Raw genomic sequence first — 12154 nt, 5'->3', positions numbered from 1 at the left:
TTTAAGGGTTGGCGTTTAAGTGTTGGTGTTTAGGGGTGGGCGTTTAAAGGGTTGGCGATTAAGGGTTGGCGTTTAAGGGTTGGCGTTTAAGGGTTGGCGTTTAAGGGTTGGCGTTTAAGGGTTGGCGTTTAAGGGTTGGCGTTTAAGGGTTGGTGTTTAGGGGTGGGCGTTTATGGGTTGGCATTAAAAACGGTTGGTGTTCAAGGCTTGGTGTTTAAGGGTTGGCGTTCAAGGTTTGGTGTTTAAGGGTTGGCATTTAAACGTTGGCGTTTAAGGGTTGGCGTTTAAGGGTTGGCGTTTAAGGGTTGGTGTTTAGGGGTGGGCGTTTATGGGTTGGCGTTCAAACGGTTGGTGTTTAAGGCTTGGCGTTTAAGGGTTGGCGTTTAAGGGTTGGCGTTTAAGGGTTGGTGTTTAGGGGTGGGCGTTTATGGGTTGGCATTAAAAACGGTTGGTGTTTAAGGCTTGGTGTTTAAGGGTTGGCGTTCAAGGGTTGGTGTTTAAGGGTTGTCATTTAAACGTTGGCATTTAAGGGTTGGCGTTTAAGGGTTGGCGTTTAAGGGTTGGCGTTTAAGGGTTGGTGTTTAGGGGTGGGCGTTTATGGGTTGGCGTTCAAACGGTTGGTGTTTAAGGCTTGGTGTTTAAGGGTTGGCGTATAAGTGTTGGTGTTTAAGGGTTGGCATTTAAACGTTGGCATTTAAGGGTTGGCATTTAAGGGTTGGCGTTTAAGGGTTGGCGTTTAAGGGTTGGTGTTTAGGGGTGGGCGTTTATGGGTTGGCGTTCAAACGGTTGGTGTTTAAGGCTTGGTGTTTAAGGGTTGGCGTTTAAGGGTTGGCCTTTAAACGTTGGCGTTTAAGGGTTGGCGTTTAAGCGTTGACGTTTAATGGTTGGGGTTTAAGGGTTGGCGTTTAAGGGTTGGCATTTAAGGGTTGGCGTTAAAAGCGTGTTTAGGTTTTGGCGTTTAAGGGTTGGCGTTTAATGGTTGGTGTTAAATGGATGGCGTTTAAGGGTTGGTGTTTAAGGGTTTGGCGTGTAAAGGTTTGCCTTTAACGGTTGGCGTTAAAGGGTTGGCGATTAAGGGTTGGTGTTTACGGGTTGGCGTTTAAGGGTTGGCGTTTAAGGGTTGGAGTTTTAGGGTTGGTGTTAAAGGGTTGGCGTTTAAGGGTTGGTGTTTAGAGGTGGGCGTTTATGGGTTGGCGTTCAAATGGTTGGTGTTTAAAACTTGGTGTTTAAGGGATGGCGTTTAAGGGTTGGTATTTAAGGGTTGGCCTTTAAACGTTGGCGTTTACGGGTTGGCGTTTAAGGGTTGGCGTTTAAGGGTTGGCGTTTAAGGGTTGGCGTTTAAGGGTTGGCGTTTACGGGTTGGCGTTTAAGGGTTGGCGTTAAAGGGTTTGTTTATGGGTTGGCGTTTTTTCACAGATGTCCCAATAGTTTAACAGATGTCCCAGTAGTTTAACAGATGTCCCAGTAGTTTCACAGATGTTCCAGTAGGTTAACAGATGTCCCCATAGTTTCACAGATGTCCCAATCGTTTCACAGATGTTCCAGTAGTTTCACACATGTCCCAGTCGTTTCACAGACGCCCCAATAGTTTCACATATGTCCCATTAGTTTCACAGATGTCCCCATAGTTTCACAGATGTCCCAATAGTTTCACAGATGTCCCAATAGTTTCACAGATGTCCCAATAGGTTCACATATGTCCCAGTAGTTTTACAGATGTCCCAGTAGTTTCACAGATGTCCCAATAGTTTAACAGATGTCCCAGTAGTTTAACAGATGTCCCAGTAGTTTCACAGATGTCCCAATAGTTTCACAGATGTACCAGTAGTTTCACAGATGTCCCAATAGTTTAACAGATGTCCCAATAGTTTCACCCATGTCCCAATAGTTTCACAGATGTCCCAGGAGTTTAACAGATGTCCCAATAGTTTAACATATGTCCCAGTTGTTTTACAGATGTCCCAAGAGTTTCACAGATGTCCCAATAGTTTAACAGATGTCCCAATAGGTTCACATATGTCCCAGTAGTTTTACAGATGTCCCAGTAGTTTCACACATGTCCCAATAGTTTCACAGATGTCCCAGTAGTTTAACAGATGTCCCAGTAGTTTCACAGATGTCCCAGTAGGTTAACAGATGTCCCCATAGTTTCAAAGATGTCTCAATCGTTTCACAGATGTCCCTGTAGTTTTACAGATATCCCAGTAGGTTAAGAGATGTCCCAATAGTTTCACAGATATCCCAATAGTTTCACATATTTCCCAGTAGATTTACAGATGGCCCAGTAGTTTCACACATGTCCCAGTAGTTTCACAGACGCCCCAATAGTTTCACATATGTCCCATTAGTTTCCCAGATGTCCCCATAGTTTCACAGATCTCCCAATAGTTTCACAGATGTCCCATTAGTTTCACAGATGTCCCCATAGTTTCACAGATGTCCCAATAGTTTAACAGATGTCCCAGTAGTATTACAGATGGCCCAGTAGTTTCACACATGTCCCAGTAGTTTCACAGACGCCCCAAAAGTTTCACATATGTCCCATTAGTTTCCCAGATGTCCCCATAGTTTCACAGATGTCCCAATAGTTTAACAGATGTCCCAGTAGTTTTACAGATGTCCCAGTAGTTTCACACATGTCCCAGTAGTTTCACAGACGCATCAAAATAGTTTTACATATGTCCCATTAGTTTCACAGATGTCCCCATAGTTTCACAGATGTCCCAATAGTTTCACAGATGTACAAATAGTTTCACAGATGTCCCAATAGTTTAACAGATGTCCCAATATTTTCACCCATGTCCCAATAGTTTCACAGATGTCCCAGGAGTTTAACAGATGTCCCAATAGTTTAACAGATGTCCCAGTTGTTTCACAGATGTCCCAATAGTTTCACAGATGTCCCAATAGTTTCACAGATGTCCCAATAGGTTCACATATGTCCCAGTAGTTTTACAGATGTCCCAGTAGTTTCACAGATGTCCCAATAGTTTAACAGATGTCCCAGTAGTTTAACAGATGTCCTAGTAGTTTCACAGATGTCCCAGTAGGTTAACAGATGTCACCATAGTTTCACAGATGTACCAATCGTTTCACAGATGTCCCAATAGTTTAACAGATGTCCCAGTTGTTTCACAGATGTCCCAATAGTTTCACAGATGTCCCAATAGTTTCACAAATGTCCCAATAGGTTCACATATGTCCCAGTAGTTTTACAGATGTCCCAGTAGTTTCACAGATGCCCCAATAGTTTAACAGATGTCCCAGTAGTTTAACAGATGACCCAATAGTTTCACCGATGTCCCAGTAGGTTAAGAGATGTCCCCATAGGTTCACAGATGTCCCAATAGTTTAACAGATGTCCCAGTAGTATTACAGATGGCCCAGTAGTTTCACACATGTCCCAGTAGTTTCACAGACGCCCCAATAGTTTCACATATGTCCCATTAGTTTCCCAGATGTCCCCATAGTTTCACAGATGTCCCAATAGTTTAACAGATGTCCCAGTAGTTTTACAGATGTCCCAGTAGTTTCACACATGTCCCAGTAGTTTCACAGACGCATCAAAATAGTTTTACATATGTCCCATTAGTTTCACAGATGTCCCCATAGTTTCACAGATGTCCCAATAGTTTCACAGATGTACAAATAGTTTCACAGATGTCCCAATAGTTTAACAGATGTCCCAATATTTTCACCCATGTCCCAATAGTTTCACAGATGTCCCAGGAGTTTAACAGATGTCCCAATAGTTTAACAGATGTCCCAGTTGTTTCACAGATGTCCCAATAGTTTCACAGATGTCCCAATAGTTTCACAGATGTCCCAATAGGTTCACATATGTCCCAGTAGTTTTACAGATGTCCCAGTAGTTTCACAGATGTCCCAATAGTTTAACAGATGTCCCAGTAGTTTAACAGATGTCCCAGTAGTTTCACAGATGTCCCAGTAGGTTAACAGATGTCACCATAGTTTCACAGATGTCCCAATCGTTTCACAGATGTCCCAATAGTTTAACAGATGTCCCAGTTGTTTCACAGATGTCCCAATAGTTTCACAGATGTCCCAATAGTTTCACAAATGTCCCAATAGGTTCACATATGTCCCAGTAGTTTTACAGATGTCCCAGTAGTTTCACAGATGCCCCAATAGTTTAACAGATGTCCCAGTAGTTTAACAGATGACCCAATAGTTTCACCGATGTCCCAGTAGGTTAAGAGATGTCCCCATAGTTTCACAGATGTCCCAATCGTTTCACAGATGTCCCAGTAGTTTTACAGATATCCCAGTAGGTTAACAGATGTCCCCATAGTTTCACAGATGTCCCAATAGTTTCACATTTGTCCCATTAGTTTCACAGATGTACCAATAGTTTGACAGATGTCCCAAAAGTTTCACAGATGTCCCAATAGTTTCACCTATGTCCCATTTGTTTCACAGATGTACCCATAGTTTCACAGATGTCCCAATAGTTTCACAGATGTACCAGTAGTTTCACAGATGTCCCAATAGTTTCACAGATGTCCCAATAGTTTCACAGATGTCCCAGAAGTTTTACAGACATCCCAGTAGGTTAACAGATGTCCCGATAGTTTCACAGATGTACCAGTAGTTTCACAGATGTCCCAATAGTTTCACATATGTCCCATTAGTTTCACAGATGTCCCCATAGTTTCACAGATGTCCCAATAGTTTAACAGATGTCCCAGTAGTATTACAGATGGCCCAGTAGTTTCACACATGTCCCAGTAGTTCCACAGACGCCCCAAAAGTTTCACATATGTCCCATTAGTTTCCCAGATGTCCCCATAGTTTCACAGATGTCCCCATAGTTTCACAGATGTCCCAATAGTTTAACAGATGTCCCAGTAGTTTTACAGATGTCCCAGTAGTTTCACACATGTCCCAGTAGTTTCACAGACGCCCCAATAGTTTTACATATGTCCCATTAGTTTCACAGATGTCCCCATAGTTTCACAGATGTCCCAATAGATTCACAGATGTACCAATAGTTTCACAGATGTCCCAATAGTTTAACAGATGTCCCAATAGTTTCACCCATGTCCCATTAGTTTCACAGATGTCCCAGGAGTTTAACAGATGTCCCAATAGTTTAACAGATGTCCCAGTTGTTTCACAGATGTCCCAATAGTTTGACAGATGTCCCAAAAGTTTCACAGATGTCCCAATAGGTTCGCATATGTCCCAGTAGTTTCACAGATGTCCCAATAGTCTAACAGATGTCCCAGTAGTTTAACAGATGTCCCAGTTGTTTCACAGATGTCCCAGTAGGTTAACAGATGTACCCATAGTTTCACAGATGTCCCAATCGTTTCACAGATGTCCCAGTCGTTTTACAGATATCCCAGTAGGTTAACAGATGTCCCCATGGTTTCACAGATGTCCCAATAGTTTAACAGATGTCCCAGTAGTTTAACAGATGTCCCAGTAGTTTCACAGATGTCCCAGTAGGTTAACAGATGTCCCAGTAGTTTTACAGATGTCCCAGTAGTTTCACAGATGTCCCAATAGGTTCACATATGTCCCAGTAGTTTCACAGATGTCCCATTAGTTTCACACATGTCCCCATAGTTTCACAGATGTCCCAATAGTTCCACAGATGTTCCAAAAGTTTCACCTATGTCCCATTTGTTTCACAGATGTCCCCATTGTTTCACAGATGTTCCAATAGTTTCACAGATGTACCAGTAGTTTCACAGATGTCCCAATAGTTTCACAGATGTCCCATTTGTTTCACAGATGTCCCCATAGTTTCACAGATGTCCCAATAGTTTCACAGATGTACCAGTAGTTTCACAGATTTCCCAACAGTTTCACAGATGTCCCAATAGTTTCACAGATGCCCCAGAAGTTTTATAGACATCCCAGTAGGTTAACAGATGTCCCGATAGTTTCACAGATGTACCAGTAGTTTCACAGATGTCCCAATAGTTTCACATATGTCCCATTAGTTTCACAGATGTCCCAATCGTTTCACAGATGTCCCAATAGTTTAACAGATGTCCCAGTTGTTTCACAGATGTCCCAATAGTTTCACAAATGTCCCAATAGTTTCACAAATGTCCCAATAGGTTCACATATGTCCCAGTAGTTTTACAGATGTCGCAGTAGTTTCACAGATGCCCCAATAGTTTAACAGATGCCCCAATAGTTTAACAGATGTCCCAGTAGTTTAACAGATGTCCCAATCGTTTCACAGATGTACCAGTAGTTTTACAGATATCCCAGTAGGTTAACAGATGTCCCCATAGTTCACAGATGTCCCAATAGTTTCACATTTGTCCCATTAGTTTCACAGATGTACCAATAGTTTCACAGATGTCCCAAAAGTTTCACAGATGTCCCAATAGTTTCACCTATGTCCCATTTGTTTCACAGATGTACCCATAGTTTCACAGATGTCCCAATAGTTTCACAGATGTACCAGTAGTTTCACAGATGTCCCAATAGTTTCACAGATGTCCCAATAGTTTCACAGATGTCCCAGAAGTTTTACAGACATCCCAGTAGGTTAACAGATGTCCCGATAGTTTCACAGATGTACCAGTAGTTTTACAGATGTCCCAATAGTTTCACATATGTCCCATTAGTTTCACAGATGTCCCCATAGTTTCACAGATGTCCCAATAGTTTAACAGATGTCCCAGTAGTATTACAGATGGCCCAGTAGTTTCACACATGTCCCAGTAGTTCCACAGACGCCCCAATAGTTTCACATATGTCCCATTAGTTTCCCAGATGTCCCCATAGTTTCACAGATGTCCCCATAGTTTCACAGATGTCCCAATAGTTTAACAGATGTCCCAGTAGTTTTACAGATGTCCCAGTAGTTTCACACATGTCCCAGTAGTTTCACAGACGCCCCAATAGATTTACATATGTCCCATTAGTTTCACAGATGTCCCCCTAGTTTCACAGATGTCCCAATAGTTTCACCCATGTCCCAATAGTTTCACAGATGTCCCAGGAGTTTAACAGATGTGCCAATAGTTTAACAGATGTCCCAGTTATTTCACAGATGTCCCAATAGTTTGACAGATGTCCCAAAAGTTTCACAGATGTCCCAATAGGTTCGCATATGTCCCAGTAGTTTCATAGATGTCCCAATAGTTTAACAGATGTCCCACTAGTTTAACAGATGTCCCAGTTGTTTCACAGATGTCCCAGTAGGTTAACAGATGTACCCATAGTTTCACAGATGTCCCAATCGTTTCACAGATGTCCCAGTAGTTTTACAGATATCCCAGTAGGTTAACAGATGTCCCCATGGTTTCACAGATGTCCCAATAGTTTAACAGATGTCCCAGTAGTTTAACAGATGTCCCAGTAGTTTCACAGATGTCCCAGTAGGTTAACAGATGTCCCAGTAGTTTTACAGATGTCCCAGTAGTTTCACAGATGTCCCAATAGGTTCACATATGTCCCAGTAGTTTCACAGATGTCCCATTAGTTTCACACATGTCCCCATAGTTTCACAGATGTCCCAATAGTTCCACAGATGTTCCAAAAGTTTCACCTATGTCCCATTTGTTTCACAGATGTCCCCATTGTTTCACAGATGTTCCAATAGTTTCACAGATGTACCAGTAGTTTCACAGATGTCCCAATAGTTTCACAGATGTCCCATTTGTTTCACAGATGTCCCCATAGTTTCACAGATGTCCCAATAGTTTCACAGATGTACCAGTAGTTTCACAGATTTCCCAACAGTTTCACAGATGTCCCAATAGTTTCACAGATGCCCCAGAAGTTTTATAGACATCCCAGTAGGTTAACAGATGTCCCGATAGTTTCACAGATGTACCAGTAGTTTCACAGATGTCCCAATAGTTTCACATATGTCCCATTAGTTTCACAGATGTCCCAATCGTTTCACAGATGTCCCAATAGTTTAACAGATGTCCCAGTTGTTTCACAGATGTCCCAATAGTTTCACAGATGTCCCAATAGTTTCACAAATGTCCCAATAGGTTCACATATGTCCCAGTAGTTTTACAGATGTCGCAGTAGTTTCACAGATGCCCCAATAGTTTAACAGATGCCCCAATAGTTTAACAGATGTCCCAGTAGTTTAACAGATGTCCCAATCGTTTCACAGATGTACCAGTAGTTTTACAGATATCCCAGTAGGTTAACAGATGTCCCCATAGTTCACAGATGTCCCAATAGTTTCACATTTGTCCCATTAGTTTCACAGATGTACCAATAGTTTCACAGATGTCCCAAAAGTTTCACAGATGTCCCAATAGTTTCACCTATGTCCCATTAGTTTCACAGATGTCCCCATAGTTTCACAGATGTCCCAATAGTTTCACAGATGTACCAGTAGTTTCACAGATGTCCCAATAGTTTCACAGATGTCCCAATAGTTTCACAGATGTCCCAGAAGTTTTACAGACATCCCAGTAGGTTAACAGATGTCCCGATAGTTTCACAGATGTACCAGTAGTTTTACAGATGTCCCAATAGTTTCACATATGTCCCATTAGTTTCACAGATGTCCCCATAGTTTCACAGATGTCCCAATAGTTTAACAGATGTCCCAGTAGTATTACAGATGGCCCAGTAGTTTCACACATGTCCCAGTAGTTCCACAGACGCCCCAATAGTTTCACATATGTCCCATTAGTTTCCCAGATGTCCCCATAGTTTCACAGATGTCCCCATAGTTTCACAGATGTCCCAATAGTTTAACAGATGTCCCAGTAGTTTTACAGATGTCCCAGTAGTTTCACACATGTCCCAGTAGTTTCACAGACGCCCCAATAGATTTACATATGTCCCATTAGTTTCACAGATGTCCCCCTAGTTTCACAGATGTCCCAATAGTTTCACCCATGTCCCAATAGTTTCACAGATGTCCCAAGAGTTTAACAGATGTGCCAATAGTTTAACAGATGTCCCAGTTATTTCACAGATGTCCCAATAGTTTGACAGATGTCCCAAAAGTTTCACAGATGTCCCAATAGGTTCGCATATGTCCCAGTAGTTTCATAGATGTCCCAATAGTTTAACAGATGTCCCACTAGTTTAACAGATGTCCCAGTTGTTTCACAGATGTCCCAGTAGGTTAACAGATGTACCCACAGTTTCACAGATGTCCCAATCGTTTCACAGATGTCCCAGTAGTTTTACAGATATCCCAGTAGGTTAACAGATGTCCCCATAGTTTCACAGATGTCCCAATAGTTTAACAGATGTCCCAGTAGTTTAACAGATGTCCCAGTAGTTTCACAGATGTCCCAGTAGGTTAACAGATGTACCAGTAGTTTTACAGATGTCCCAGTAGTTTCACAGATGTCCCAATAGGTTCACATATGTCCCAGTAGTTTCACAGATGTCCCATTAGTTTCACACATGTCCCCATAGTTTCACAGATGTCCCCATAGTTTCACAGATGTCCCAATAGTTTAACAGATGTCCCAGTAGTTTTACAGATGTCCCACTAGTTTCACACATGTCCCAGTAGTTTCACAGACGCCCCAATAGTTTTACATATGTCCCATTAGTTTCACAGATGTCCCCATAGTTTCACAGATGTCCCAATAGATTCACAGATGTACCAATAGTTTCACAGATGTCCCAATAGTTTAACAGATGTCCCAATAGTTTCACAGATGTACCAGTAGTTTCACAGATGTCCCAATAGTTTCACATATGTCCCATTAGTTTCACAGATGTCCCCATAGTTTCACAGATGTCCCAATAGTTTAACAGATGTCCCAGTAGTATTACAGATGGCCCAGTAGTTTCACACATGTCCCAGTAGTTCCACAGACGCCCCAAAAGTTTCACATATGTCCCATTAGTTTCCCAGATGTCCCCATAGTTTCACAGATGTCCCCATAGTTTCACAGATGTCCCAATAGTTTAACAGATGTCCCAGTAGTTTTACAGATGTCCCAGTAGTTTCACACATGTCCCAGTAGTTTCACAGACGCCCCAATAGTTTTACATATGTCCCATTAGTTTCACAGATGTCCCCATAGTTTCACAGATGTCCCAATAGATTCACAGATGTACCAATAGTTTCACAGATGTCCCAATAGTTTAACAGATGTCCCAATAGTTTCACCCATGTCCCATTAGTTTCACAGATGTCCCAGGAGTTTAACAGATGTCCCAATAGTTTAACAGATGTCCCAGTTGTTTCACAGATGTCCCAATAGTTTGACAGATGTCCCAAAAGTTTCACAGATGTCCCAATAGGTTCGCATATGTCCCAGTAGTTTCACAGATGTCCCAATAGTCTAACAGATGTCCCAGTAGTTTAACAGATGTCCCAGTTGTTTCACAGATGTCCCAGTAGGTTAACAGATGTACCCATAGTTTCACAGATGTCCCAATCGTTTCACAGATGTCCCAGTAGTTTTACAGATATCCCAGTAGGTTAACAGATGTCCCCATGGTTTCACAGATGTCCCAATAGTTTAACAGATGTCCCAGTAGTTTAACAGATGTCCCAGTAGTTTCACAGATGTCCCAGTAGGTTAACAGATGTCCCAGTAGTTTTACAGATGTCCCAGTAGTTTCACAGATGTCCCAATAGGTTCACATATGTCCCAGTAGTTTCACAGACGCCCCAATAGATTTACATATGTCCCATTAGTTTCACAGATGTCCCCATAGTTTCACAGATGTCCCAATAGTTTCACCCATGTCCCAATAGTTTCACAGATGTCCCAATAGTTTCACCTATGTCCCATTTGTTTCACAGATGTACCCATAGTTTCACAGATGTCCCAATAGTTTCACAGATGTACCAGTAGTTTCACAGATGTCCCAATAGTTTCACATATGTCCCATTAGTTTCACAGATGTCCCCATAGTTTCACAGATGTCCCAATAGTTTAACAGATGTCCCAGTAGTATTACAGATGGCCCAGTAGTTTCACACATGTCCCAGTAGTTCCACAGACGCCCCAATAGTTTCACATATGTCCCATTAGTTTCCCAGATGTCCCCATAGTTTCACAGATGTCCCCATAGTTTCACAGATGTCCCAATAGTTTAACAGATGTCCCAGTAGTTTTACAGATGTCCCAGTAGTTTCACACATGTCCCAGTAGTTTCACAGACGCCCCAATAGATTTACATATGTCCCATTAGTTTCACAGATGTCCCCATAGTTTCACAGATGTCCCAATAGTTTCACCCATGTCCCAATAGTTTCACAGATGTCCCAGGAGTTTAACAGATGTGCCAATAGTTTAACAGATGTCCCAGTTATTTCACAGATGTCCCAATAGTTTGACAGATGTCCCAAAAGTTTCACAGATGTCCCAATAGGTTCGCATATGTCCCAGTAGTTTCATAGATGTCCCAATAGTTTAACAGATGTCCCACTAGTTTAACAGATGTCCCAGTTGTTTCACAGATGTCCCAGTAGGTTAACAGATGTACCCACAGTTTCACAGATGTCCCAATCGTTTCACAGATGTCCCAGTAGTTTTACAGATGTCCCAGTAGGTTAACAGATGTCCCCATAGTTTCACAGATGTCCCAATAGTTTAACAGATGTCCCAGTAGTTTAACAGATGTCCCAGTAGTTTCACAGATGTCCCAGTAGGTTAACAGATGTACCAGTAGTTTTACAGATGTCCCAGTAGTTTCACAGATGTCCCAATAGGTTCACATATGTCCCAGTAGTTTCACAGATGTCCCATTAGTTTCACACATGTCCCCATAGTTTCACAGATGTCCCCATAGTTTCACAGATGTCCCAATAGTTTAACAGATGTCCCAGTAGTTTTACAGATGTCCCACTAGTTTCACACATGTCCCAGTAGTTTCACAGACGCCCCAATAGTTTTACATATGTCCCATTAGTTTCACAGATGTCCCCATAGTTTCACAGATGTCCCAATAGATTCACAGATGTACCAATAGTTTCACAGATGTCCCAATAGTTTAACAGATGTCCCAATAGTTTCACCCATGTCCCAATAGTTTCACAGATGTCCCAGGAGTTTAACAGATGTCCCAATAGTTTAACAGATGTCCCAGTTGTTTCACAGATGTCCCAATAGTTTGACAGATGTCCCAAAAGTTTCACAGATGTCCCAATAGGTTCGCATATGTCCCAGTAGTTTCACAGATGTCCCAATAGTTTAACAGATGTCCCAGTAGTTTA

Source organism: Petromyzon marinus, unplaced genomic scaffold (assembly GCF_048934315.1).
Source record: "Petromyzon marinus isolate PM22_M1 ecotype Great Lakes invasive population unplaced genomic scaffold, UKy_Petmar_22M1.pri1.0 PM_Scaffold_32, whole genome shotgun sequence".
Taxonomy (NCBI): Eukaryota; Metazoa; Chordata; class Hyperoartia; order Petromyzontiformes; family Petromyzontidae; genus Petromyzon; species Petromyzon marinus.
This window is presented reverse-complemented; position numbering follows the sequence as displayed.